The sequence below is a fragment of the Oncorhynchus kisutch genome, linkage group LG2 (genome assembly GCF_002021735.2).
Source record: "Oncorhynchus kisutch isolate 150728-3 linkage group LG2, Okis_V2, whole genome shotgun sequence".
Classification (NCBI taxonomy): Eukaryota; Metazoa; Chordata; class Actinopteri; order Salmoniformes; family Salmonidae; genus Oncorhynchus; species Oncorhynchus kisutch.
Window position 1 is genome coordinate 4,358,774 of NC_034175.2, and position 27,982 is coordinate 4,386,755.

At 47.5% G+C, this 27,982-nt stretch overlaps 1 pseudogene; it reads left to right on the forward strand.

Moving 5' to 3' along the window:
- Positions 1-27,982, forward strand: part of LOC109885949 (myosin-10-like) — a 73,879-nt pseudogene that overhangs the window by 6,783 nt on the left and 39,114 nt on the right.

Sequence of the window (27,982 nt, forward strand, 5' to 3'; positions counted from 1 at the left end):
CATGTGTTATTATCATGTGTTATTATTATGTATTTGTACCATGTGTTATTATCATGTGTTATTATTATGCGTTTGTACCAATTGTTATTATCGTGTGTTATTATTATGTGTTATTACCATGTGTTATTATCATGTGGTGTTATTATGTATTTGTACCATGTGTTATTATCATGTGTTATTATTATGTGTTTGTACCAATTGTTATTATCATGTGTTATTATTATGTGTTATTACCATGTGTTATTATCATGCGCCTTCACCATGTGTTATTATCATGCATTTGTACCATGTCTTCTTATCATGCATTTGTACCATGTGTTATTATCATGTGTTGTTATTATGTATTTGTACCATGTGTTATTATCATGTGTTATTATTATGTATTTGTACCATGTGTTATTATCATGTGTTATTATAATGTATTTGTACCATGTCTTCCTATCATGCATTTGTACCATGTGTTATTATCATGCGCCTTCACCATGTGTTATTATCATGCATTTGTACCATGTCTTCTTATCATGCATTTGTACCATGTGTTATTATCATGTGTTGTTATTATGTATTTGTACCATGTGTTATTATCATGTGTTATTATTATGCATTTGTACCATGTGTTATTATCATGTGTTATTATTATGCGTTTGTACTATGTGTTATTATCATGTGTTATTATTATGCATTTGTACCATGTGTTATTATCATGTGTTGTTATTATGTATTTTTACCATGTGTTATTATCATGTGTTATTATTATGTGTTATTATCATGTGTTATTATTATGTGTTATTACCATGTGTTATTATTATGTGTTATTACCATGTGTTATTATCTTGCGCCTTTACCATGTGTTATTATCATGCGTTATTACCATATTTTATTATCATGCGTTTGCACCATGTATTATTATCATACGTTATTGTGATGTGTTATTATCATGTGTTTTTACCATGTCTTCTTATCATGCATTTGTACCATGTGTTATTATCATGTGTTATTACCATGTGTTATTAATATGCGTTTGTATCATGTGTTATTATTATGCATTTGTACCATGTGTTATTATCATGTGTTATTATTATGCATTTGTACCATGTGTTATTATCATGTGTTATTATTATGCGTTTGTACCATGTGTTATTATCATGTGTTATTATTATGCATTTGTGCCATGTGTTATTATCATGTGTTATTATCATGTGTTATTATTATGCGTTTGTACCATGTGTTATTATCATGTGTTATTATTATGCATTTGTACCATGTGTTATTATCATGTGTTATTATTATGCATTTGTACCATGTGTTATTATCATGTGTTATTATTATTATGCGTTTGTACCATGTGTTATTACCATGTGTTATTATCATGTGTTATTATTATGCATGTGTACCATGTGTTATTATCATGTGTTATTATTATGCATTTGTACCATGTGTTATTATCATGTGTTATTATTATGCATGTGTACCATGTGTTATGGCTTGTCATGTCTTGTGCTGTTAGTTGATGTTTCCTGGATCAGTATCTAACTAACCTCTCTGTCCCTTCCCAAACCCTCTCTCTATCTCTCTCTTCCCCACCTCTCTCTCTCTCTCCCCTGCCTCCCTCTCTCTCTCTCTCCCCTTCCTCCCTCTCTCTCTCTCGCTTCCCTACCTCTCTCTCTCTTTCTCTTCCCTGCCTCTCTCTCTCTTCCCCACCTCTCTTTCATGCCTCTCTCTCCCGCTGCCTCCATCTCTCCCCTACCCTCTCTCTCTCTTCCCCACCACTCTCTCTCTCTTCCCTACCTCTCTCTCTCTCTTCCCTGCCTCCCTCTCTCCCCCGCCTCTATCTCTCCCCTACCATCTCCCTATCTCCTCCCCCTTCTCCCCCGCTCTCACTCTCACTCCCCCCACCCCAACCCTCCAGTCTGCCAGTATCCGTGAGGAGCGAGGGGATGAGGTGGAGGTGGAGCTAACAGACAGCCAGAGGAAGCTGACCCTGTCCAGGGAGGAGGTCCAGAGGATGAATCCTCCCAGGTTCAGTAAGGTGGAGGACATGGCTGACCTCACCTGTCTCAACGAAGCCTCCGTCCTACACAACCTCAGAGAGAGATACTACTCTGGCTTGATATACGTCAGTGTACATTACACACGCACACACACACACACACACACACACACACACACACACACACACACACACACACACACACACACACACACACACACACACACACACACACACACACACACACACACACACACACACACACACACAGGACACAATAATACATCAACTCAAACTTGCTCAGCATACAAGGGAGAAGTGAAAGTCAAAACAGATGTGTGTATGTACAGTATATACAGTTGAAGTCGGAAGTTTACATCCACTTAGGTTGGAGTCATTAAAACTAATTTGTAAACCACTCCACACATTACTTGTTTATAAACTATAGTTTGGCAAGTCGGTTAGGACATCTACTTCGTGCATGAAAGTCAGGAAAGTCAAAAGAAATCAGCCAAGGTCGCAGAAAACAATTGTAGACCTCCACAAGTCTGGTTCATCCTTGGGAGTAATTTCCAACGCCTGAAGGTACCACATTCATCTGTACAAACAATAGTATGCAAGTATAAACACCATGGGACCACGCAACCGTCATAGGTACAAATCTGTCGTTCTGCCCCTGAACAGGCAGTTAACCCACTGTTCCTAGGCCGTCATTGAAAATAAGAATTTGTTCTTAACTGCCTTGCCTAGTTAAATAAAGGTCAAATAAAATACCGCTCAGGAAGGAGACGTATTCTGTCTCCTAGAGATGAACGTACTTTGGTGCAGAAAGTGCAAATCAATCCCAGAACAACAGCAAAGGACCTTGTGAAGATGATGGAGGAAACAAGTACAAAAGTATCCAAATCCACAGTAAAACCAGTCCTGTATCGACATAACCTGAATGGTCGCTCAGGGAAGAAGCCACTGCTCCAAAACCACCATAAAAAAGCCAGACTATGGTTTTCAACTGCACATGGGGACAAAGATGGTACTTTTTGGAGAAATATCCTCTGGTCTGATGAAATAAAAATAGAAGTGTTTGGCCATAATGACCATCGTTATGTTTGGAGGAAGAAGGGGGAGGCTTGCAAGCCAAAGAACACCATCCCAACCGTGAAGCACGGGGGTGGCAGCATCATGTTGTGGGTGTGCTTTGCTGCAGGAGGGACTGGTGCACTTCACAAAATAGATGGCATCATGAGGAAGGGAAATTATGTGGATATAATGAAGCAACATCTCAAGACATCAGTCAGGAAGTTAAAGCTTAGTCCAAATGGAAAATGACCCCAAGCATACTTTCAAAGTTGTGGCAAAATGGCTTAAGGACAACAAAGTCAAGGTATTGGAGTGGCCATCCCAAAGCTCTGACCTCAATCCTATAGAAAATTTGTTGGCATTACTGAAAGAGCGTGTGCGAGCAAGGAGGTCTACAAACCTGACTCAGTTACACCAGCTCTGTCAGGAGGAATGGACCAAAATTCATGCAACTTATTGTGGGAAGCTTGTGGAAGGCTACCCGAAACATTTGACCCAAGTTAAACACTTTAAAGGCAATGCTACCAAAAACGAGTTGAGTGTATGTAAACTTCTGACCAACTGGAAATGTGAGGAAAGAAATAAAAGCTGAAATAAATTATTCTCTCTACTATTATTCTGACATTTCACATTCTTAAAATAAAGTGGTGATCCTAACTGGCCGAAGACAGGGAATGTTTACTAGGATTAAATGTCAGGAATTGTGAAAAACTGAGTTTAAATGTATTTGGCTAAGGTGTATGTCAACTTCCGACTTCAACTGTATAAGCACAAGATAAACACGTCACACCGTGTGTGCATGTGTGGGCATGTGTGTGCATGTGCGCGCGTGTGTGAGTGTGTGTGTGTGTGTGAGAGAGAGAGAGAGAGAGAGAGAGAGAGAGAGAGAGAGAGAACAGAAGTCCCCACAACAATAGTAAACAAACAAACATTTTACCAACTGGGGACATTTTGTTAGTCCCCACAAGGTCAAATGCTATTTCTCGGGGGTTCAGGGTTAAGGTTAGAAATAGTGTTAAGGTTAGAATTAGGTTTAGTGTTAGGAACTAGGGTTTGTTTATGGGTAAGGGTTAGGAGCTAGTGTTATTTTATGGGTTAGGGTTAGTTTATGGGTAAGGGTTAGGAGTTAGGGTTAGTTTATGGGTAAGGGTTTGGAGCTAGGGTTAGTTTATGGGTAAGGGTTAGGAACTAGGGTTAGTTTATGGGTAAGGGTGAGGAGTTAGGGTTAGTTTATGGGTTACGGTTAGTTTATGGGTAAGGGTTAGGAGTTAGGGTTAGTTTATGGGTAAGGGTTAGGAGCTAGGGTTAGTTTATGGGTAAGGGTTATGAGTTAGGGTTAGTTTATGGGTTAGGAGTTAGGGTTAGTTTATGGGTAAGGGTTAGGAGTTAGGGTTAGTTTATGGGTATGGGTTAGTTTATGGGTAAGGGTTAGGAGCTAGGGTTAGTTTATGGGTTAGGGTTAGTTTATGGGTAAGGGTTAGGAGTTAGGGTTAGTTTATGGGTTAGGGTTAGGAGTTAGGGTTAGTTTATGGGTAAGGGTTAGTTTATGGTTAAGGGTTAGTTTATGGGTAAGGGTTAGTTTATGGGTAAGGGTTAGGAGCTAGGGTTAGTTTATGGGTAAGGGTTAGTTTATGGGTAAGGGTTAGGAGCTAGGGTTAGTTTATGGGCAAGGGTTAGTTTATGGGTAAGGGCTAGGAGTTAGGGTTAGGGTTAGGAGCTAGGGTTAGTTTATGGGTAAGGGTTAGGAGCTAGGGTTAGTTTATGGGTAAGGGTTAGGAGCTAGGGTTAGTTTATGGGTTAGGGTTAGGAGCTTGGGTTAGTTTATGGGTTAGGGTTAGTTTATGGGTTAGGGTTAGGAGCTAGTGTTAGTTTATGGGCAAGGGTTATGAGCTAGGGTTAGTTTATGGGTAAGGGTTAGGAGTTAGGGTTAGTTTATGGGTAAGGGTTATGAGTTAGGGTTAGTTTATGGGTAAGGGTTAGGAGCTAGGGTTAGTTTATGGGTAAGGGTTAGTTTATGGGTTAGGGTTAGGAGCTAGAGTTAGTTCATGGGTTAGGGTTAGGAGCTAGGGTTAGTTTATGGGATAGGGTTAGTTTATGGGTTAGGAGTTAGGGTTAGTTTATGGGTAAGGGTTAGTTTATGGGTTAGGGTTAGGAGCTAGGGTTAGTTTATGGGTAAGGGTTAGGAGTTAGGGTTAGTTTATGGGTAAGGGTTAGGAGTTAGGGGTAGTTTATGTGTAAGGGTTAGTTTATGGGTAAGGGTTAGTTTATGGCTAAGGGTTAGGAGTTAGGGTTAGGAGCTAGGGTTAGTTTATGGGTAAGGGTTAGGAGTTAGGGTTAGTTTATGGGTAAGGGTTAGGAGCTAGGGTTAGTTTATGGGTTAGGGTTAGTTAGGAGCTAGGGTTAGTTTATGGGTTAGGGTTAGTTTATGGGTAAGGGTTAGGAGCTAGGGTTAGTTTATGGGTTAGGGTTAGGAGTTAGGGTTAGTTTATGGGTAAGGGTTAGGAGTTAGGGGTAGTTTATGTGTAAGGGTTAGTTTATGGGTAAGGGTTAGTTTATGGCTAAGGGTTAGGAGTTAGGGTTAGGAGCTAGGGTTAGTTTATGGGTAAGGGTTAGGAGTTAGGGTTAGTTTATGGGTAAGGGTTAGGAGCTAGGGTTAGTTTATGGGTTAGGGTTAGGAGCTTGGGTTAGTTTATGGGTTAGGGTTAGTTTATGGGTTAGGGTTAGGAGCTAGTGTTAGTTTATGGGCAAGGGTTATGAGCTAGGGTTAGTTTATGGGATGGGGTTAGTTTATGGGTTAGGAGTTAGGGTTAGTTTATGGGTAAGGGTTAGTTTATGGGTTAGGTTAGGAGCTAGGGTTAGGAGTTAGGGTTAGTTTATGGGTAAGGGTTAGGAGTTAGGGGTAGTTTATGTGTAAGGGTTAGTTTATGGCTAAGGGTTAGGAGTTAGGGTTAGGAGCTAGGGTTAGTTTATGGGTAAGGGTTAGTTTATGGCTAAGGGTTAGGAGTTAGGGTTAGGAGCTAGGGTTAGTTTATGGGTAAGGGTTAGGAGTTAGGGTTAGTTTATGGGTAAGGGTTAGGAGCTAGGGTTAGTTTATGGGTTAGGGTTAGTTAGGAGCTAGGGTTAGTTTATGGGTTAGGGTTAGTTTATGGGTAAGGGTTAGGAGCTAGGGTTAGTTTATGGGTTAGGGTTAGGAGTTAGGGTTAGTTTATGGGTAAGGGTTAGGAGTTAGGGGTAGTTTATGTGTAAGGGTTAGTTTATGGGTAAGGGTTAGGAGTTAGGGTTAGGAGCTAGGGTTAGTTTATGGGTAAGGGTTAGGAGTTAGGGTTAGTTTATGGGTAAGGGTTAGGAGCTAGGGTTAGTTTATGGGTTAGGGTTAGTTAGGAGCTAGGGTTAGTTTATGGGTTAGGGTTAGTTTATGGGTAAGGGTTAGGAGCTAGGGTTAGTTTATGGGTTAGGGTTAGGAGCTAGGGTTAGTTTATGGGTTAGGGTTAGTTCATGGGTAAGGGTTAGGAGCTAGGGTTAGTTTATGGGTTAGGAGCTAGGGTTAGTTTATGGGTTATGGTTAGGAGCTAGGGTTAGTTTTAGTGCAAGGTTTAGGAGCTAGGGTTAATTTTAGTGTAAGGGTTAGAAGCTAGGATTAGTTTATGGGTAAGGGTTAGTAGCTAGGGTTAGTTTATGGGTTAGGGTTAGGAGCTAGGGTTAGTTTATGGGTTATGGTTAGGAGCTAGGGTTAGTTTATGGGTTAGGATTAGGATATAGGGTTAGTTTATGGGTAAGGGTTAGGAGCTAGGGTTAAGTTTAGGGTTAGGGGTTGTGGAAAATTGGATTTTGAATGGGACTGAATTGTGTGTCCCCACGAAGTTATTTGTACAAGACTGTGTGTGTATGGGGGGGAGGGGGGGTTACTCTGTAGAGAGAACTGTGACATCAGTGTAACTGATATAAGAGGAGAGGTTGTGTTACATCACAGTCGTTTATATAAGAGAGGAGAAGGATGGAGGAGAAAGGAGAGCTGCATCTCCTGTTTCGTGACTATGAACCAAAGAAGGGAGGGATGAGAGAGATAGAAAGAGGAAGATAAATGGATAGAAAGGAAGATAGATAAGAAGAAAGAAAGAAAAATAAGTGTTCCAGAACTTTGATATGAAGAATGTGTCAGAAAGAGTTAGAATGTGACATAGTGAACGACACTTTCTATTGTATATCTATGTTAAGGTATTTGAAGGCTGTTTCTTGTTAATCTTATCTGCTTTAGAGAAAGAGAGATAGAGAGAAAATGGGGGATTTTGGTGGACAAGGCAGTATACTGACCCTCATATTTCAGTCCACCACACACACACACACACATACTGTATGTGTGGATTATCAGGGAAGGGTGTGAGAGGAGGTGGATGGTTAGGGGTGACCAGTCAGAATCCACAGAGTCATCTTGTTATCAGTACCGTTACACTGTTGCCTGCATATATAATTCATTAACCTGTGTTGTAGCACTAGCTGGTTGATTGATTATCCTGACAGCTATCAAATGCCTCCTTACACATTCCACCTGACCCCACTCATACTGTAGGTTAATGTGTCCTACTCATACTGTAGGTTAATGGGTCCTACTCATACTGTAGGTTAATGTGTCCTACTCATACTGTAGGTTAATGGGTCCTACTCATACTGTAGGTTAATGTGTCCTACTCATACTCTAGGTTAATGGGTCCTACTCATACTGTAAGTTAATGGGTCCAACTCATACTGTAGGTTAATGTGTCCTACTCATACTGTAGGTTAATGGGTCCTACTCATACTGTAGGTTAATGTGTCGTACTCATACTGTAGGTTAATCTGTCCTACTCATACTGTAGGTTAATGTGTCCTACTCATACTGTAGGTTAATGGGTCCTACTCATACTGTAGGTTAATGTGTCCTACTCATACTGTAGGTTAATGGGCTTACTCATACTGTAGGTTAATGTGTCCTACTCATACTGTAGGTTAATGGGTCCTACTCATACTGTAGGTTAATGTGTCCTCCTCATACTGTAGGTTAATGTGTCCTACTCATACTGTAGGTTAATGGGTCCTACTCATACTGTAGGTTAATGTGTCCATCTTATACTGTAGGTTAATGGGTCCTACTCATACTGTAGGTTAATGGGGGGAGAATGTTGTGCGGGATTGACCCTCCCTCTCCTAATGTTGCTGTTATATGACTCAGATTAGGTGTGTGTGTGATATGACATTGCCTGGCTTAATGGCTGGGTCTAGGCATTGGGAGGGCATGGGTCATTGAGATTAAGCATGGTATTTGAGTTATTATTGAACTTTGTGTATATCTATCCTGGGTGTGTGTGTGTGTTTGCAGACATACTCGGGCCTGTTCTGTGTGGTGATCAACCCCTATAAGAACCTGCCTATCTACACAGAGTCTATAGTGGAGATGTACCGAGGGAAGAAACGCCATGAGATGCCCCCTCACATCTACGCTATATCAGAGGCTGCCTACCGCAGCATGCTACAAGGTAACCCTAACCCCTGACCTCTAACCTCTGACCCCTTCACATCTACGCTATATCAGAGGCTGCCTACCGCAGCATGCTACAAGGTAACCCTAACCCCTGACCTCTAACCTCTGACCCCTTCACATCTACGCTATATCAGAGGCTGCCTACCGCAGCATGCTACAAGGTAACCCTAACCCCTGACCTCTAACCTCTGACCCCTTCACATCTACGCTATATCAGAGGCTGCCTACCGCAGCATGCTACAAGGTAACCCTAACCCCTGACCTCTAACCTCTGACCCCTTCACATCTACGCTATATCAAAGAAATGTATGATTTTCATATGTGCATTTTCGTGGAATAGTTTCATTTCAATAATAATGTTTTAATTTCTCAAAATCATTGTCACGTGGTTAATCATAAAAATATTAATTCAAATGAATAAACTCTAAAAGTACAATTTTACTAATGCGAGAGCACCAGCCTCTGCCTTATGGACACATTGTGAGGCTACACCGTGATCATTGGCGGCTAAATAGCCTAATTGAGCGCATGGAACTCAGAGATGGCCATGCAGCCCAGAGATGGCCAATGCAGCCCAGAGATGGCCAATGCAGCCCAGAGATGGCCAATGCAGCCCAGAGATGGCCAATGCAGCCCAGAGATGGCCATGCAGCCCAGAGATGGCCAATGCAGCCCAGAGATGGCCAATGCAGCCCAGGGATGGCCAATGCAGCCCAGAGATGGCCAATGCAGCCCAGAGATGGCCATGCAACCCAGAGATGGCCAATGCAGCCCAGAGATGGCCAATGCAGCCCAGAGATGGCCAATGCAGCCCAGAGATGGCCAATGCAGCCCAGAGATGGCCAATGCAGCCCAGAGATGGCCATGCAGCCCAGAGATGGCCAATGCAGCCCAGAGATGGCCAATGCAGCCCAGGGATGGCCAATGCAGCCCAGAGATGGCCAATGCAGCCCAGAGATGGCCAATGCAGCCCAGAGATGGCCATGCAACCCAGAGATGGCCAATGCAGCCCAGAGATGGCCAATGCAGCCCAGAGATGGCCAATGCAGCCCAGAGATGGCCAATGCAGCCCAGAGATGGCCAATGCAGCCCAGAGATGGCCAATGCAGCCCAGAGATGGCCAATGCAGCCCAGAGATTGCCAATGCAGCCCAGAGATGGCCATTGCAACCCAGAGATGGCCAATGCAGCCCAGAGATGGCCAATGCAGCCCAGAGATTGCCAATGCAGCCCAGAGATGGCCATTGCAACCCAGAGATGGCCAATGTAGCCGTTGGCCCATAACTTCCGTTGTCAACTAAGTAAAAATACATAAAGCCGACAAATTAAAACTGTCAAATATACGGATGAAAATTCTGGTTCTTTCAATCACATTCATCAACAGTTGAAATCAGAAGTTTACATACACTTAAGTTGGAGTCATTAAAACTTGTTTTTCAAACACTCCACAAATTTCTTGTTAACAAACTATAGTTTTGTCATGTCAGTTAGGACATCTACTTTGTGCATGACACAAGTCATTTTTCCAACAATTGTTTACAGACAGATTATTTAATTTATAATTCACTGTATCACAATTCCAGTGGATGAGAAGTTTACATACACTAAGTTGACTGTGCCTTTAAACAGCTTGGAAAATTCCAGAAAATGATGTCATGGCTTTAGAAGCTTCTGATAGGCTAATTGACATCATTTGAGTCAATTGGAGGTGTACCTGTGGATGTATTTCAAGGCCTACCTTCAAACTCACTGCCTCTTTGCTTGACAGCATGGAAAAATCAAAATATATCAGCCAAGACCTCAGAAAATAATTGTAGACCTCCACAAGTCTGGTTCATCCTTGGGAGCAATTTCCAAACACCTGAAGTTACCACGTTCATCTGTACAAACAATAGTATGCAAGTATAAACACCATGGGACCACACAGCCGTCATACCGCTCAGGAAGGTGCAAAAAGTGCAAATCAATCCCAGAACAGCAGCAAAGGATCTTGAGAAGATGCTGGAGGAAACAGGTACAAAAGTATCTATAAAACGAGTCCTATATCAACATAACCTGAAAGGCCGTTCAGCAAGGAAGAAGCCACTGCTCCAAACCGCCATAAAAAAAGACAGACTACGGTTTGCAACTGCACATGTGGACAAAGATTTACTTTTTGGAGAAATCTCCTCTGGTCTGATGAAACAAAAATAGAACTGTTTGGCCATAATGAGCATTGTTATGCTTGGAGGAAAAAGGGTGAGGCTTGCAAGCCGAAGAACACCATCCCAACCGGGAAGCACGGGGGTGGCAGCATCATGTTGTGGGGTGCTTTGCTGCAGGAATGACTGGTGCACTTCACAAAATAGATGGCCTCATGAGGAAGGGAAATTATGTGGATATATTGAAGCAACATCTCTAGACATCAGTCAGGAAGTTAAAGCTTGGTCACATATGGGTCTTCCAAATGGACAATGACCCCAAGCATACTTCCGAAGTTGTGGCAAAATGGCTTAAGGACAACAAAGTCAAGGTATTGGAGTGGCCATCACAAAGCCTTGACCTCAATCCCATAGAAAATGTGTTGGCATTACTGAAAACGCGTGGGCGAGCAAGGAGGCCTACAAACCTGACTCCGTTACACCAGCTCTGTCAGGAGGAATGGGCCAAAATTCACCCAACTTAATGTGGGAAGCTTGTGGAAGGCTACCCGAAACGTTTGACCCAAGTCAAACAATTTAAAGGCAATGCTACCAAAAACGAATTGAGTGTATGTAAACTTCTGACCCACTGGGAATGTGATGAAAGAAATAAAAGCTGAAATAAATTAATTTCTCTACTATTATTCTGACATTTCACATTCTTAAAATGAAATGGTGATCCTAACTGACAGGGACTTTTTATTCGGATTAAATGTCAGGAATTGTGAAAACTGAGTTTAAATGTATTTGGCTAAGGTGTATTTAAACTTCCGACTTCAACTGTAGGCCTTTTCCCACGTACGCTGTCTGTGGAAGACTTCCTCATATGCCATTTCTCTCCTGTTCTATTGGTTTTCATATCAACTTTCCTTCGTTGTCCTGAAGCCAAATGCACAATCCTAGTCATATTAGCAACCCATTCTAGTTGTTGCATCTTTTGATTCTTTCTAAGTTTCTAACAGAGATTCTTTTCATTTCCCTTTTTCTCCCCAATTTCTTGATATCCAATTACAATCTTGTCTCATCGCTCAACTCCCCAATGGAATCGGGAGAGGCTAAGGTAGAGTCATGCGTCTTCCGAAACATGATCCGCCAAACTGCGCTTCTTAACACCCACCCACTTAACCCAGAAGCCAGTTGCACCAACGTGTCGGAGGAAACACTGTTAAACTTACGACCGTTGTCAGCCTGCAGGCGCCCGGCCTGCCACAAGGAGTCGCTAGAGCACAATGAGCCAAGTAAAACCCGCCCGGCCAAAACTAACCCGGACGACGCTGGGCCAATTGTGCGCCGCCCTCTGGGACTCCCTGTCACAGCCAGTTGTGACACAGCCCGGGATCAAACCCCGGTCTGTAGTGACACCTCAAGCACTGCGATGCAGTGCCTTAGACCGCTGCGCCACTCGGAAGTCCTGAAAATATATTTTTATTGGCTAATTCATTACAGGAGTTGCATGTTTTGTTCAGATGAATACCATAATGTAAATGTGATTTCTGTCATTCTGAGCACCGTGAGTGAACGCCCTAAAGGGTTACACAACCAATGCAAATGTGTCTGATACATTTCTCAAATGGCCAGTAAATTATAATCTTCCCGGCCACATTGTTTGGTGCCACATTTTCCCAACGGACACCCTGCTGACAGTGTGAATACCATACGGGGCGGCAGGGTAGCCTAGTGGTTAGAGTGGTGGACTAGTAACCGGAAGGTTGCTAGTTCAAACCCCCGAGCTGACAAGGTACAAATCTGTCATTCTGCCCCTGAACAGGCAGTTAACCCACTGTTCCTAGGCCGTCATTGAAAATAAGAAATTGTTCTTAACTGACTTGCCTAGTTAAATAAATGTTAAATAAAATATACAGTGCATTCAGACCCCTTGACTTTTTCCACATTTTGTTACATTACAGCCTTATTCTAAAGTTTTCTTCCCTCGTCAATCTTCCCCCAATATCCCATAATGACAAAGCAAAAGCAGGTTGTTAGAAATTGGTGGTTCCAAACTTCATTCATTTAAGAATGATGGAGGCCACTGTGTTCTTGGGGACCTTCGATGCTGCATCCATTTTTTGGTACACTTCCCCAGATCTGTGCCTCGACACAATCCTGTCTTGGAGCTCTACGGACAATTGCTTTGACCTCATGGCTTGGTTTTTGCTCTGACATGCACTGTCAACTGTCACTGTCATCCTTATACAGACAGGTGTGTGCCTTTCCAATTCATGTCCAATCAAATTAATTTACCACAGGTGGACTCTAATCAAGTTGTAGAAACATCTCAAGGATGATCAATGGAAACAGGATGAACCTGAGCTCAATTTCTAGTCTCATAGTACAAGGTCTGAATACTTGTGTATTCGCATTGTCATTATGGGGTATTGAGTGTAAATTGATGATTAAAAAAAATCTATTTTAGAATAAGGCTGTAATGTAACAACATGTGGAAAAAGGGAAGGGGTCTGAATACTTTCTGAATGCAGTGTAAAAGGGAAGGGGTCTGAATACTTTCTGAATGCAGTGTAAATCCATGTTTTTTGTGGAAGCATATTGAAACAATGGCAATGAGAATATCTCTGCAAATGGCAGTAGTAATTACAGTTCATTCCAGGACTTTTCCCACGCCACATGTATTATGATAGGAGCGTGACAAACAGACACGGATTGCTCCACTCCTCCATTAAAACCGGTTACAGACAGATTGAGCAACGTTTCTGCCCCGAGGTCAATTCATTAGACGACAACTCTCTCTCTCTCTCTCTCTCTCTCTCTCTCTCTCTCTCTCTCTCTCTCTTTCTCTCTCTCTCTCTCTCTCTCTCTCTCATTCTTTCTTTCAATGTGACAGGTGTGTGTCCGTGATCTGTGATCCTATTGATAATTGAACCAGTATGACTGGTATGTGTGCGTGTCCGTGCATGTCTGTGCACATGCGTGCGTGTGTGTGTTTGCCTGTGGTTCTGAGGAAACCTTTAAAACAAACACACCAGAAATGTAACAGACAAGGTCAGGCCATTGTGTTGGTGTCTGCTGTGTGGGCTGGAGCAGAGGTCTGAGGTCTGTCTGGAGAGACCACTTCTGTAGCTTTGACCTCCTTCCTCCTCACTACACGACAATGCTGCTCAGTGAGAGCTGTTGAAATCACATACACACGGACAGACTTTGTGTTTCCGTCAGGTTCTCTGAGATAGATTGACAAGTGTATCGATCCCCTTGTTACAGTGATTACTGGTGTAAGAGGTGAAGGTAGTACTGTTACAGTGATTACTGGTGTAAGAGGTGAAGGTAGTACTGTTACAGTGATTACTGGTGTAAGAGGTGAATGTAGTACTGTTACAGTGATTACTGGTGTAAGAAGTGAAGGTAGTACTGTTACAGTGATTACTGGTGTAAGAAGTGAAGGTAGTACTGTTACAGTGATTACTGGTGTAAGAAGTGAAGGTAGTACTGTTACAGTGATTACTGGTGTAAGAGGTGAAGGTAGTACTGTTACAGTGATTACTGGTGTAAGAAGTGAAGGTAGTACTGTTACAGTGATTACTGGTGTAAGACGTGAAGGTAGTACTGTTACAGTGATTACTGGTGTAAGAAGTGAAGGTAGTACTGTTACAGTGATTACTGGTGTAAGAAGTGAAGGTAGTACTGTTACAGTGATTACTGGTGTAAGAAGTGAAGGTAGTACTGTTACAGTGATTACTGGTGTAAGAAGTGAAGGTAGTACTGTTACAGTGATTACTGGTGTAAGAGGTGAAGGTAGTACTGTTACAGTGATTACTGGTGTAAGAGGTGAAGGTAGTACTGTTACAGTGATTACTGGTGTAAGAAGTGAAGGTAGTACTGTTACAGTGATTACTGGTATAATAAGTGAAGGTAGTACTGTTACAAGTGATTACTGGTGTAAGAAGTGAAGGTAGTACTGTTACAGTGATTACTGGTGTAAGAGGTGAAGGTAGTACTGTTACAGTGATTACTGGTGTAAGAAGTGAAGGTAGTACTGTTACAGTGATTACTGGTGTAAGAGGTGAAGGTAGTACTGTTACAGTGATTACTGGTGTAAGAAGTGAAGGTAGTACTGTTACAGTGATTACTGGTGTAAGAGGTGAAGGTAGTACTGTTACAGTGATTACTGGTGTAAGAAGTGAAGGTAGTACTGTTACAGTGATTACTGGTATAATAAGTGAAGGTAGTACTGTTACAGGGATTACTGGTGTAAGAAGTGAAGGTAGTACTGTTACAGTGATTACTGGTGTAAGAGGTGAAGGTAGTACTGTTACAGTGATTACTGGTGTAAGAGGTGAAGGTAGTACTGTTACAGTGATTACTGGTGTAAGAAGTGAAGGTAGTACTGTTACAGTGATTACTGGTATAATAAGTGAAGGTAGTACTGTTACAGTGATTACTGGTGTAAGAAGTGAAGGTAGTACTGTTACAGTGATTACTGGTGTAAGAAGTGAAGGTACAACTGTTCATTGGGTAATATGAAAGACTGACATATTCTGCTTTCGTTATTATTCTCTCACAGACAGAGAAGATCAATCTATCCTTTGCACGTGAGTAACCTGGGGTTATATATCTGTCTGTATGCCTGTATGTCTGCCTGTCTTGTCTGCCTGCCTGTCTGTCTGCCTGTCTTGTCTGCCTGTCTTGTCTGCCTGCCTGCCTACATGCCTGTCTGCCTGCCTGTCTGTCTGCCTGTCTGTCTACCTGTCTGTCTGCCTGTCTTGTGTGCCTGTCTTGTCTGCCTGCCTGCCTACATGCCTGTCTGGCTGTCTGCATGCCTGTCTGTCTGCCTGTATTGTCTGCCTGCCTGCCTACATGCCTGTCTGTCTGCATGCCTGTCTGTCTGCCTGTCTTGTCTGCCTGTCTTGTCTATCTGTTTGCCTGTCTGCCTGTCTTGTCTGCCTGCCTGCCTACATACCTGTCTGTCTGCCTGTCTTGTCTGCCTGTCTTGTCTGTCTGTTTGCCTGTCTTGTCTGTCTTTTGACCCATCTGTCTGCCTGTCTTGTCTGTCTTTTGACCTGTCTGTCTGTCTTGTCTGTCTTGTCTGTCTGTTGTCCATGTGTATTCTCACCATGGTAAATGATCCCAGTTTAGATTACTGAAGCTGAGTATAGCTTAGTTTCTGCTAGGATCCTGTTTTTAAACTTTTACAGCCCAGTCCCCCTCCAACACTAGAAGTATATTTAGTTTCCCCCAGTCAGTCTCCTGTATTCTCCTTTATTCCCATCCAACAGCAACACAAAGACTAATGTCTGTATCCTGCACACCTGCTCTCTGTGTATAGAGGAATACACTGCATGGTTCCTCTGTTCCCTGGTGGCCTACACGTGTGTATAGAGGAATACACTGCATGGTTCCTCTGTTCCCTGGTGGCCTACACGTGTGTATAGAGGAATACACTGCATGGTTCCTCTGTTCCCTGGTGGCCTACACGTGTGTATAGAGGAATACACTGCATGGTTCCTCTGTTCCCTGGTGGCCTACACGTGTGTATAGAGGAATACACTGCATGGTTCCTCTGTTCCCTGGTGGCCTACACGTGTGTATAGAGGAATACACTGCATGGTTCCTCTGTTCCCTGGTGGCCTACACGTGTGTATAGAGGAATACACTGCATGGTTCCTCTGTTCCCTGGTGGCCTACACGTGTGTATAGAGGAATACACTGCATGGTTCCTCTGTTCCCTGGTGGCCTACACGTGTGTATAGAGGAATACACTGCATGGTTCCTCTGTTCCCTGGTGGCCTACACGTGTGTATAGAGGAATACACTGCATGGTTCCTCTGTTCCCTGGTGGCCTACACGTGTGTATAGAGGAATACACTGCATGGTTCCTCTGTTCCCTGGTGGCCTACACGTGTGTATAGTGTCCTTTCTGTTATATGTGTTTGGTTGTGTTTATATGTCCTTCATAACTGGGTTGTATGAGTGTGTTTTCATGGAGGACCCTTGTGAAACGAGATGTGGTTTATGTGTGTGAGTTTCTCATACTTGTTTCTGTGTGTGTGTGTGTGTGTGTGTGTGTGTGTGTGTGTGTGTGTGTGTGTGTGTGTGTGTGTGTGTGTGTGTGTGTGTGTGTGTGTGTGTGTGTGTGTGTGTGTGTGTGTGTGTGTGTGTGTGTGTGTTCCAGCGGTGAGTCTGGCGCAGGGAAGACAGAGAACACTAAGAAAGTCATCCAGTATCTGGCTCATGTGGCCTCGTCCCATAAGACTGGAACTCTGGGTAGAAACAAGGAGGCCTCACAGGTAAACTGGGGAAGGAGAGAGAGCGGGAGAAGAGGGGGAGGGGAGGGGGAGCGGAGAAGGGGGGTGGAAGAAGAGACTATATGGAGGAAATGGGGGAGAGGAGGAAAGGATACAAAGACAGAGGAGGGGAAGAAGATGTGAGGAAAGAGATTAATTGGATGAAGAAGGACAAGAATAGGACGAGAATTGATTGATGGATGAGGTTTATTGTCCTGACTGAGGGAGAGGTTTGATTGATGAATGTGGTTTATTGTCCTGACTGAGGAAGAGGATTGATTGATGGATGATGTTTATTGTCCTGACTGAGGGAGAGGGTTGATGGATGGATGATGTTTATTGTCCTGACTGAGGGAGAGGATTGATGGGTGATGTTTATTGTCCTGACTGAGGGAGAGGCTTGATTGATGGATGATGTTTATTGTCCTGACTGAGGGAGTGGATTGATGGATGGATGATGATGTTTATTGTCCTGACTGAGGGAGTGGATTGATGGATGGTGTTTATTGTCCTGACTGAGGGAGAGGGTTGATGGATGGATGATGTTTATTGTCCTGACTGAGGGAGTGGATTGATGGATGGTGTTTATTGTCCTGACTGAGGGAGTGGGTTGGTTGATGGATGATGTTTATTGTCCTGAATGAGTGAGAGGATTGATGGATGGATGGTGTTTATTGTCCTGACTAAGGGAGTGGATTGATGGATGGATGATGTTTATTGTCCTGACTGAGGGAGTGGATTGATGGATGGATGATGTTTATTGTCCTGACTGAGGGAGAGGGTTGGTTGATGGATTATGTTTATTGTCCTGACTGAGGAAGTGGATTGATGGATGGGATGATGTTTATTGTCCTGACTGAGGGAGAGGGTTGGTTGATGGATGATGTTTATTGTCCTGACTGAGGGAGTGGATTGATGGATGGATGATGTTTATTGTCCTGACTGAGGGAGAGGGTTGGTTGGTGGATGATGTTTATTGTCCTGACTGAGGGAGAGTGTTGGTTGATGGATGATGTTTATTGTCCTGACTGAGGGAGAGGATTGATGGGTGATGTTTATTGTCCTGACTGAGGGAGTGGATTGATGGATGATGTTTATTGTCCTGACTGAGGGAGAGGGTTGGTTGATGGATGATGTTTATTGTCCTGACTGAGGGAGTGGATTGATGGATGGTGTTTATTGTCCTGACTGAGGGAGAGGGTTGATGGATGGATGATGTTTATTGTCCTGACTGAGGGAGTGGATTGATGGATGGTGTTTATTGTCCTGACTGAGGGAGTGGGTTGGTTGATGGATGATGTTTATTGTCCTGAATGAGTGAGAGGATTGATGGATGGATGGTGTTTATTGTCCTGACTAAGGGAGTGGATTGATGGATGGATGATGTTTATTGTCCTGACTGAGGGAGTGGATTGATGGATGGATGATGTTTATTGTCCTGACTGAGGGAGAGGGTTGGTTGATGGATTATGTTTATTGTCCTGACTGAGGAAGTGGATTGATGGATGGGATGATGTTTATTGTCCTGACTGAGGGAGAGGGTTGGTTGATGGATGATGTTTATTGTCCTGACTGAGGGAGTGGATTGATGGATGGATGATGTTTATTGTCCTGACTGAGGGAGAGGGTTGGTTGGTGGATGATGTTTATTGTCCTGACTGAGGGAGAGTGTTGGTTGATGGATGATGTTTATTGTCCTGACTGAGGGAGAGGATTGATGGGTGATGTTTATTGTCCTGACTGAGGGAGTGGATTGATGGATGATGTTTATTGTCCTGACTGAGGGAGAGGGTTGGTTGATGGATGATGTTTATTGTCCTGACTGAAGGAGTGGATTGATGGATGGATGATGTTTATTGTCCTGACTGAGGGAGAGGGTTGATTGATGGATGATGTTTATTGTCCTGACTGAGGGAGTGGATTGATGGATTATGTTTATTGTCCTGACTGAGGGAGAGGGTTGATTGATGGATGATGTTTATTGTCCTGACTGAGGGAGTGGATTGATGGATGATGTTTATTGTCCTGACTGAGGGAGTGGATTGATGGATGATGTTTATTGTCCTGACTGAGGGAGTGGATTGATGGATGATGTTTATTGTCCTGACTGAGGGAGTGGATGGGGAAACAGAATAAGGCAGAAAGAAAGTGAAAGAACAAGAGGGTGTAGGGAGGACTTGTTATGACTTGTTATGAAGTTGTGTTAATGATGTATATTGAAACTATGGTTGAAACAAGGTGTACTGCTACATTTTGTGTTACACTACATGTTGCTACTACTCCATGACTTCCTGTCTACTATTGTTGTTCTTGCTGATCAAGTGCTGCTGGAGGAATCAATATAGAGTGACCTCGATAATCATTCCTGTCTCTCTGCTCCTCTCCTCTCTCCCTGCCCTGTCCTCTCTCCCTGCCCTGTCCTCTCTCCCTTCCCTGTCCTCTCTCCCTGCCCTGTCCTCTCTCCCTGTCCTGTCCTCTCTCCCTGCCCTGTCTTCTCTCCCTGTCCTGTCCTCTCTCCCTGTCCTGTCCTCTCTCCCTGCCCTGTCCTCTCTCGCTGCCCTGTCCTCTCTCCCTGCCCTGTCCTCTCTCCCCGCCCTGTCCTCTCTCCCCGCCCTGTCCTCTCTCCCTGCCCTGTCCTCTCTCGCTGCCCTGTCCTCTCTCCCTGCCCTGTCCTCTCTCCCTGTCCTGTCCTCTCTCCCTGCCCTGTCCTCTCTCCCTGCCCTGTCCTCTCTCCCTGCCCTGTCCTCTCTCCCTGCCATCTCCTCTCTCCCTGCCCTGTCCTCTCTCCCTGCCCTGTCTTCTCTCCCTGCCCTGTCCTCTCTCCCTGCCATCTCCTCTCTCCCTGCCCTGTCCTCTCTCCCTGCCCTGTCCTCTCTCCCTGCCCTGTCCTCTCTCCCTGCCCTGTCCTCTCTCCCTGCCCTGTCCTCTCTCCCTGCCATCTCCTCTCTCCCTGCCCTGTCCTCTCTCCCTGCCCTGTCCTCTCTCCTGCCCTGTCTTCTCTCCCTGCCCTGTCCTCTCTCCCTGCCATCTCCTCTCTCCCTGCCCTGTCCTCTCTCCCTGCCCTGTCCTCTCTCCCTGTCCTGTCCTCTCTCCCTGCCCTGTCCTCTCTCCCTGCCCTGTCCTCTCTCCCTGCCCTGTCCTCTCTCCCTGCCCTGTCCTCTCTTCCTGTCCTGTCCTCTCTCCCTGCCCTGTCCTCTCTCCCTGCCATCTCCTCTCTCTCCCTGCACTGTCCTCTCTCCCTGCCCTGTCCTCTCTCCCTGCCCTGTCCTCTCTCCCTGTCCTGTCCTCTCTCCCTGTCCTGTCCTCTCTCCCTGCCCTGTCCTCTCTCCCTGCCATCTCCTCTCTCCCTGCCCTGTCCTCTCTCCCTGCCCTGTCCTCTCTCCCTGCCCTGTCCTCTCTCCCTTCCCTGTCCTCTCTCCCTGCCCTGTCCTCTCTCCCTGTCCTGTCCTCTCTCCCTGCCCTGTCTTCTCTCCCTGTCCTGTCCTCTCTCCCTGTCCTGTCCTTCTCTCCCTGCCAGGTCCTCTCTTCGCTGCCCTGTCCTCTCTCCCTGCCCTGTCCTCTCTCCCCGCCCTGTCCTCTCTCCCCCCGCCCTGTCCTCTCTCCCTGCCCTGTCCTCTCTCGCTGCCCTGTCCTCTTCTCCCTGCCCTGTCCTCTCCCTGTCCTGTCTCTCTCCCTGCCCTGTTCCTCTCTCCCTGCCCTGTCCTCTCTCCCTGCCCTGTCCTCTCTCCCTGCCATCTCCTCTCTCCCTGCCCTGTCCTCTCTCCCTGCCCTGTCTTCTCTCCCTGCCCTGTCCTCTCTCCCTGCCTTGTCCTCTCTCCCTGCCCTGTCCTCTCTCGCCTGCCCTGTCCTCTCTCCCTGCCATCTCCTCTCTCCCTGCCCTGTCCTCTCTCCGCCCCTGCCCTGTCCTCTCTCCCTGCCCTGTCTTCTCTCCCTGCCCTGTCCTCTCTCCCTGCCATCTCCTCTCTCCCTGCCCTGTCCTCTCTCCCTGCCCTGTCCTCTCTCCCTGCCCTGTCCTCTCTCCCTGCCCTGTCCTCTCTCCCTGCCCTGTCCTCTCTCCCTGCCCTGTCCTCTCTCCCTGCCCTGTCCTCTCTCCCTGCCATCTCCTCTCTCCCTGCCCTGTCCTCTCTCCCTGCCCTGTCCTCTCTCCCTGCCCTATCTTCTCTCCCTGCCCTGTCCTCATCTCCCTGCCCATCTCCTCTCTCCCTGCCCTGTCCTCTCTCCCCTGCCCTGTCCTCTCTCCCCTGTCCTGTCCTCTCTCCCTGCCCTGTCCTCTCTCCCTGCCCTGTCCTCTCTCCCTGCCCTGTCCTCTCTTCCCTGTCCTGTCCTCTCTCCCTGCCCTGTCCTCTCTCCCTGCCATCTCCTCTCTCCCTGCCCTGTCCCTCTCCCTGCCCTGCCCTGCCCTCTCTCCCTGCCCTGTCCTCTCTCCCTGCCCTGTCCTCTCTCCCTGCCCTGTCCTCTCTCCCTGCCATCTCCTCTCTCCCTGCCCTGCCCTCTCTCCCTGCCCTGTCCTCTCTCCCTGCCCCTGTCTTCTCTCCTGCCCTGTCCCTCTCTCCCTGCCATCTCCTCTCTCCCTGCCCTGTCCTCTCTCCCTGCCCTGTCCTCTCTCCCTGTCCTGTCCTCTCTCCCTGCCCTGTCCTCTCTCCCTGCCCTGTCCTCTCTCCCTGCCCTGTCCTCTCTCCCTGCCATCTCCTCTCTCCCTGCCCTGTCCTCTCTCCCTGCCATCTCCTCTCTCCTCCCTGCCTGTCCTCTCTCCCTGCCCTGTCCTCTCTCCCTGTCCTGTCCTCTCTCCCTGTCCTGTCCTCTCTCCCTGTCCTGTCCTCTCTCCCTGCCCTGTCCTCTCTCCCTGCCCTGTCCTCTCTCCCTGCCCTGTCCTCTCTCCCTGCCATCTCCTCTCTCCCTGCCCTGTCCTCTCTCCCTGCCCTGTCTTCTCTCCTGCCCTGTCCTCTCTCCCTGCCTTGTCCTCTCTCCCTGCCCTGTCCTCTCTCCCTGCCTGTCCTCTCCTCCCCTGCCTCTCCTCTCTCCCTGCCCTGTCCTCCTCTCCCTGCTCTGTCCTCTCTCCCTGCCCTGTCTTCTCTCCCTCCCCTGCCTCCCTGCCCTGCTCCTCTTCCCTGCCATCGTCTCTCTCTCCCTGGCCCTGTCCCTCTCTCCCTGCCTGTCCTCTCTCCCGGCCCTGTCCCTCTCTCCGCCTGTCCCTGCCCTGTCCGCTCTCCCTGCCCTGTCCTCTCTCCCTGCCATCTCCTCTCTCCCTGCCCTGTCCTCTCTCCCTGCCCTGTCCTCCTCTCCCTGCCCTAGTCTTCTCCCTGCCCTATCTTCTCTCCCTGCCCTGTCCTCTCTCCCTGCCATCTCCTCTCTCCCTGTCCCTGTCCCTCTCTCCCTGCCCTGTCCTCTCGTCCCTGTCCTGTCCTCTCTCCCTGCCCTGTCCTCTCTCCCTGCCCTGTCCTCTCTCCCTGCCCTGTCCTCTCTTCCTGTCCTGTCCTCTCTCCCTGCCCTGTCCTCTCTCCCCTGCCATCTCCTCTCTCCCTGCCCTGTCCTCTCTCCCTGCCCTGCCCTCTCTCCCTGCCCTGTCCTCTCCCTGCCCTGTCCTCTCTCCCTGCCCTGTCCTCTCTCCCTGCCCTGTCCTCTCTCCTGCCATCTCCTCTCTCCCTGCCCTGCCCTTCTCCCTGCCCTGTCTCTCTCCCTGCCCTGTCTTCTCTCCCTGCCCTGTCCTCTCTCCCTGCCATCTCCTCTCTCCCTGCCCTGTCCTCTCTCCCTGCCTGTCCTCTCTCCCTGCCTGTCCTCTCTCCCTGCCTGTCCTCTCTCCCTGCCCTGTCCTCTCTCCCTGCCCTGTCCTCTCTCCCTGCACTCCCTCTCTCCCTGCCCTGTCCTCTCTCCCTGCCATGCTCCTCTCTCCCTGCCCTGTCCTCTCTCCCTGTCCTGTCCTCTCTCCCTGTCCTGTCCTCTCTCCCTGTCCCTGTCCTCTCTCCCTGCCCTGTCCTCTCTCCCTGCCATCTCCTCTCTCCCTGCCTGTCCCTCTCTCCCTGCCCTGTCCTCTCTCCCTGCCCTGTCCTCTCTCCTGCCCTGTCCTCTCTCCCTGCCCTGTCCTCTCTCCCTGTCCTGTCCTCTCTCCCTGCCCTGTCCTCTCTCCTGCCATCTCCTCTCTCCCTGCCCTGTCCTCTCTCCCTGCCCTGTCCTCTCTCCCTGCCCTGTCCTCTCTCCCTGCCCTGTCCTCTCTCCATGCCCTGTCCTCTCTCCCTGCCATCTCCTCTCTCCCTGCCCTGTCCTCTCTCCCTGCCATCTCCTCTCTCCCCTGCATCTCCTCTCTCCCTGCCCTGTCCTCTCTCCCTGCCCTGTCCTCTCTCCCTGTCTTGTCCTCTCTCCCTGCCCTGTCCTCTCTCCCTGCCCTGTCCTCTCTCCATGCCCTGTCCTCTCTCCCTGCCATCTCCTCTCTCCCTGCCCTGTCCTCTCTCCCTGCCATCTCCTCTCTCCCTGCCCTGTCCTCTCTCCCTGCCCTGTCCTCTCTCCCTGCCATCCCTCCTCCCTGCCCTGTCCTCTCTCCCTGCCCTGTCCTCTCTCCCTTCCATCTCCTCTCATTCCCCCTCTCATGTTCTCTCCTCCCCCTACTGCCCCTTATCCTCCCCTTTTTCTACTGTTTTCCTTCTCTTCTTTCTCCTTTCCTTTCCTCCCTCTCTCCCTCCTCCCTCTTGATTTTGCACTCTCTCCTACCCTCTCTCCTCCAACCTCCCCCTCTTTCTTGTCCTTCTCTCCTGCGTGTTCAGATGGATGGCAGTAGGGTCGTTGCCCCGGGGCAGTTCCATGGTGAACAGGGTAAGTGGGCTCTATCCTGTCCTGTCTTCTCCTCTTTCCTTCTCTTCTGTTCTGCCTACCGATTCTGGTTTGTGCTCCAGACTAACATCCTTTAAACAACACCATTACTGATGTGTTCCTCCATAACTGTCAAGCATTTTGTTTTTGTTTGTACTGCATTCATTGGTCTGTTGTTGTCTTTTGTTGTTTGTTTGTCTCATCCGTTGATTCTCCCAACCTTCCCGTTTTTCTCAATCTCTCAGAGTGTGCAATATGTGAGTATAATATAAAGTATAAAGACTATCACCACTGTGGGCTGATTAAGGTTAAACATTGCAGAATTGCAGATAGTTATGTCTGCTCTATACATTCGACATCTATCTTGTTCAGTGTACGAGAGAATCTTGTCTGGTTTAGACAATACATTTCTGTCTGAATGTTCTGAAAAGTTGCTGTCTCCTGAATGAAAGCCCTGTTCTCTGGTGTCTATGGGTGTTTGGATTTTTACTGTACGGTATATCTGTAGCAACACCCAATGGGTGCTAGAATAAGTAGTGATGGGCGGGTCTATGAATCTCTCTCAACGTCCTGATTGGCTGGATTAACAACCTGTCAATCTTCAAACCATATATAGTTGTCCAATGAAATGCTCTAGTTTCCTGATTGACAGCTGGTGTTAATCCCGCCCATAGGTGGGTCTCAGAATCATTCCCCTCATCGGTGAAGGAAAGCTTTGGAATTCACTGATGATGCAGAAAAGCTTGGTCTTAAAACAACCGTCCATCTGAAAACCAGATAGGTGGAATCTCCCCTAAACCCTTTGGACGCTTAGATAGAGCCATCACCTTAGTGGTTACACCTATCCAGTCTTTCTGATCTGCTAGCACTGAAGGGGTAGTGGCTAGAGGTTGTTCTCAGGCTGGGCTATAGACCTCCCTCCCCATCCTCCCTTTACAGTGAATGAGCTCAATGCTTCCATTCTGGTGGCCACACCTGTGAATGATGCCCAAATACACCAGGCATTTACCATGTAGAATAGTTAAGCATACATTCTGGCTGACCAGGAGTCTCCACACATACCTGTCTGTGTGTGTGCGTGCTTTTTATGTGCGTGTGTTGTTCTGTGTGCACTTGGTGCTTTGTCTAGTAGTATGTGCATTGTTGTCAGTCTGAGCTTTGTTCCCATGCAAAGCCCTGGCCTCTTGCTGTGTGTAGCTTTGAGTGCTGCTTGGCTGGCGTGCTTCACCTGCCGCTTTTAAATCCCCCTCCAGTAGCTCCCTAGATAATGCTAATGCTACTGTACTTAAAGCTATAGAGCTAGTAGAGCTATAGCCTGAGCCACTGTGTAGCTAAAGCTAGAGATAGCATCTGCGGCCATACTTTCTGATCTAACGCAGTGGTTCTCGACTGACACGATAAATTCATGTGAACTAGTGCAACAGCACAGGGACAGGCTATTACACAGCCTCTGTGATAGTTGGTTTCTGCTTACGCCACTTAGCCGTTGTCTCGCCAACGTCTGGCCGAGGTCTTGGCAAGGCACCAATGTAGAGTTGTTGAATGCACAAAGTCTGGCACTTTGGCTGGCTTATGTTAGCTGGCTAGATGCTGAAAATGTCTGTAAGAGAACACATGAAAAGCTATTTATGTCTAGATTTCTCTGGGCTCATCCTGTTGAGATGCTATTACAGGCTATATCTTGAAATTCAGAGTTGAGACCACTGGGTTACTGCCTTGTTTACACTCTGATGAGTCTAGTCTCCCCTCTTTTGGATTGGGGGAACAGTATTTTGGGTTGTGGAGTTGCTTTGTGATGCATGTCCCAGTGTTGATGCGGTGCCTGTCCTGTCCTCCAGGGGGAGCTAGAGAGACAGCTGCTACAGGCCAACCCCATCCTGGAGGCCTTCGGAAATGCCAAGACTGTCAAGAATGACAACTCCTCCAGATTTGTAAGAATGTATTAATATCTAGATTGATCCCAGATAAGATCTATAGTATGTTTTTAATTGGTTGTATTTTTATTTACTGTGTTTGTTGTTGAGTTTGTATAATTTTTTCATTAATATGTTAATCATCAACTGACACATTTCTTCTCCTCTTGTCTCTCAGGGCAAATTCATCCGTATTAACTTTGACGTGGCTGGATACATTGTCGGTGCCAACATTGAGACCTGTATCCTTCCTCTGCAGTCAGACTCTGTTTCGAGTCCCAACCTAAATATTACTGTTGTAATTCATTAGTATGCTCACTGTTGGGTCACTGCTAATCTGTCATCGGGTAGAAGTTGCCCTACACGCAGGGGTGAGCTCAGGGAAGCAGGGGATGCAAAACTGCCCTTAGGTTAGTGTCTGGGGCTATTGAACCCTTCCTTTACTCCTGACCTCAGACCTGCTGGAGAAGTCGAGGGCGATCCGCCAGGCCAAAGATGAAAGGACCTTCCACATCTTCTACCAACTCATGTGTGGAGCTTCAGAGGCCACCAGAGGTGAGAGAGGGGGAGAGGAGAAAGAGAGGGTAGGAGAGGGAGAGGGTAGGAGATGGAGGGGAGGAAGAGAGGCTAGGAGAGGGAGGGGAGAAAGAGAGGGTAGGAGAGGGAGGGGAGAAAGAGAGGGTAGGAGAGGGAGGGTAGGAGAGGGAGCGGAGAAAGAGAGGGTAGGAGAGGGAGGGGAGAAAGAGAGGGTAGGAGAGGGAGGGGAGGAAGAGAGGCTAGGAGAGGGAGGGGAGAAAGAGAGGGTAGGAGAGGGAGGGGAGAAAGAGAGGGAGGGAGGGGAGGAAGAGAGGCTAGGAGAGGGAGGGGAGAAAGAGAGGGTAGGAGAGGGAGGGGAGAAAGAGAGGGTAGGAGCGGGAGGGGAGAAAGAGAGGGTAGGAGAGGGAGGGGAGAAAGAGAGGGTAGGAGAGGGAGGGGAGAAAGAGAGGGTAGGAGAGGGAGCGGAGAAAGAGAGGGTAGGAGGGGGAGGGGAGAAAGAGAGGTAGGAGAGGGAGAGGAGAAAGAGAGGGTAGGAGATGGAGGGGAGAAAGAGAGGGTAGGAGGGGAGGGGAGAAAGAGAGGGTAGGAGAGGGAGGGGAGAAAGAGAGGGTAGGAGGGGGAGGAGAGGGAGGGGAGAAAGAGAGGGTAGGAGAGGAGAAAGAGAGGATAGGAGAGGGAGGGGAGAAAGAGAGGGTAGGAGAGGGAGGGGAGAAAGAGAGGGTAGGAGAGGGAGAGGAGAAAGAGAGGGTAGGAGGGGGAGGGGAGAAATAGGGGGTAGGAGAGGGAGGGGAGAAAGAGAGGGTAGGAGAGGGAGGGGAGAAAGAGAGGGTAGGGAGAGGGAGAGGAGAAAGAGAGGGTAGGAGGGGGAGGGGAGAAAGAGAGGGTAGGAGAGGGGAGGGGAGAAAGAGAGGGTAGGAGAGGGAGAGGAGAAAGAGAGGGGAGGGAGGGGAGAAAGAGAGCGTAGGAGAGGGAGCGGAGAAAGAGAGGGTAGGAGGGGAGGGGAGAAAGAGAGGGTAGGAGAGGGAGGGGAGAAAGAGAGGGTAGGAAGAGAGGAGCGGAGAAAGAGAGGGTAGGAGAGGGGAGGAGGGGGGAGAAAGAGAGGGTAGGTGAGGGAGGGGAGGAAAGAAGAGAGGGTAGGAGAGGGAGGGGGAGAAAGAGAGGGTAGGAGAGGGAGGGGAGAAAGAGAGGGTAGGAGAGGAGAGAGAAAGAGAGGGTAGGAGAGGGAGAGGGGAAGGGGAGAAAGAGAGGGTAGGTGAGGGAGGGGAGAAAGAGAGGGTAGGAGAGGGAGGGGAGAAAGAGAGGGTAGGAGAGGGAGAGGAGAAAGAGAGGGTAGGAGAGGGAGCGGAGAAAGAGAGGGAGGGGAGAACGAGAGGGTAGGTGAGGGAGGGAGGGGAGAAAGAGAGGGTAGGAGAGGGAGGGGAGAAAGAGAGGGTAGGAGAGGGAGGGGAGAAAGAGAGGGTAGGAGAGGGAGGGGAGAAAGAGAGGGTAGAAGAGGGAGGGAGAAAGAGAGGGTAGAGAGGGAGGGGAGAAAGAGAGGTAGGAGAGGGAGCGGAGAAAGAGAGGTTAGGAAGAAAAGAGGAAAGAGAGGGAGGGGAGAAAGAGAGGTAGGTGAGGGAGGGGAGAAAAGAAGGGTAGGAGAGGGAGGGGAGAAAGAGAGGGTAGAGAGGGTAGGAGAGGGGGGAGAAAGAGAGGGTAGGAGAGGGAGAGGAGAAAGAGAGGGAGGGAGAAAGAGAGGGT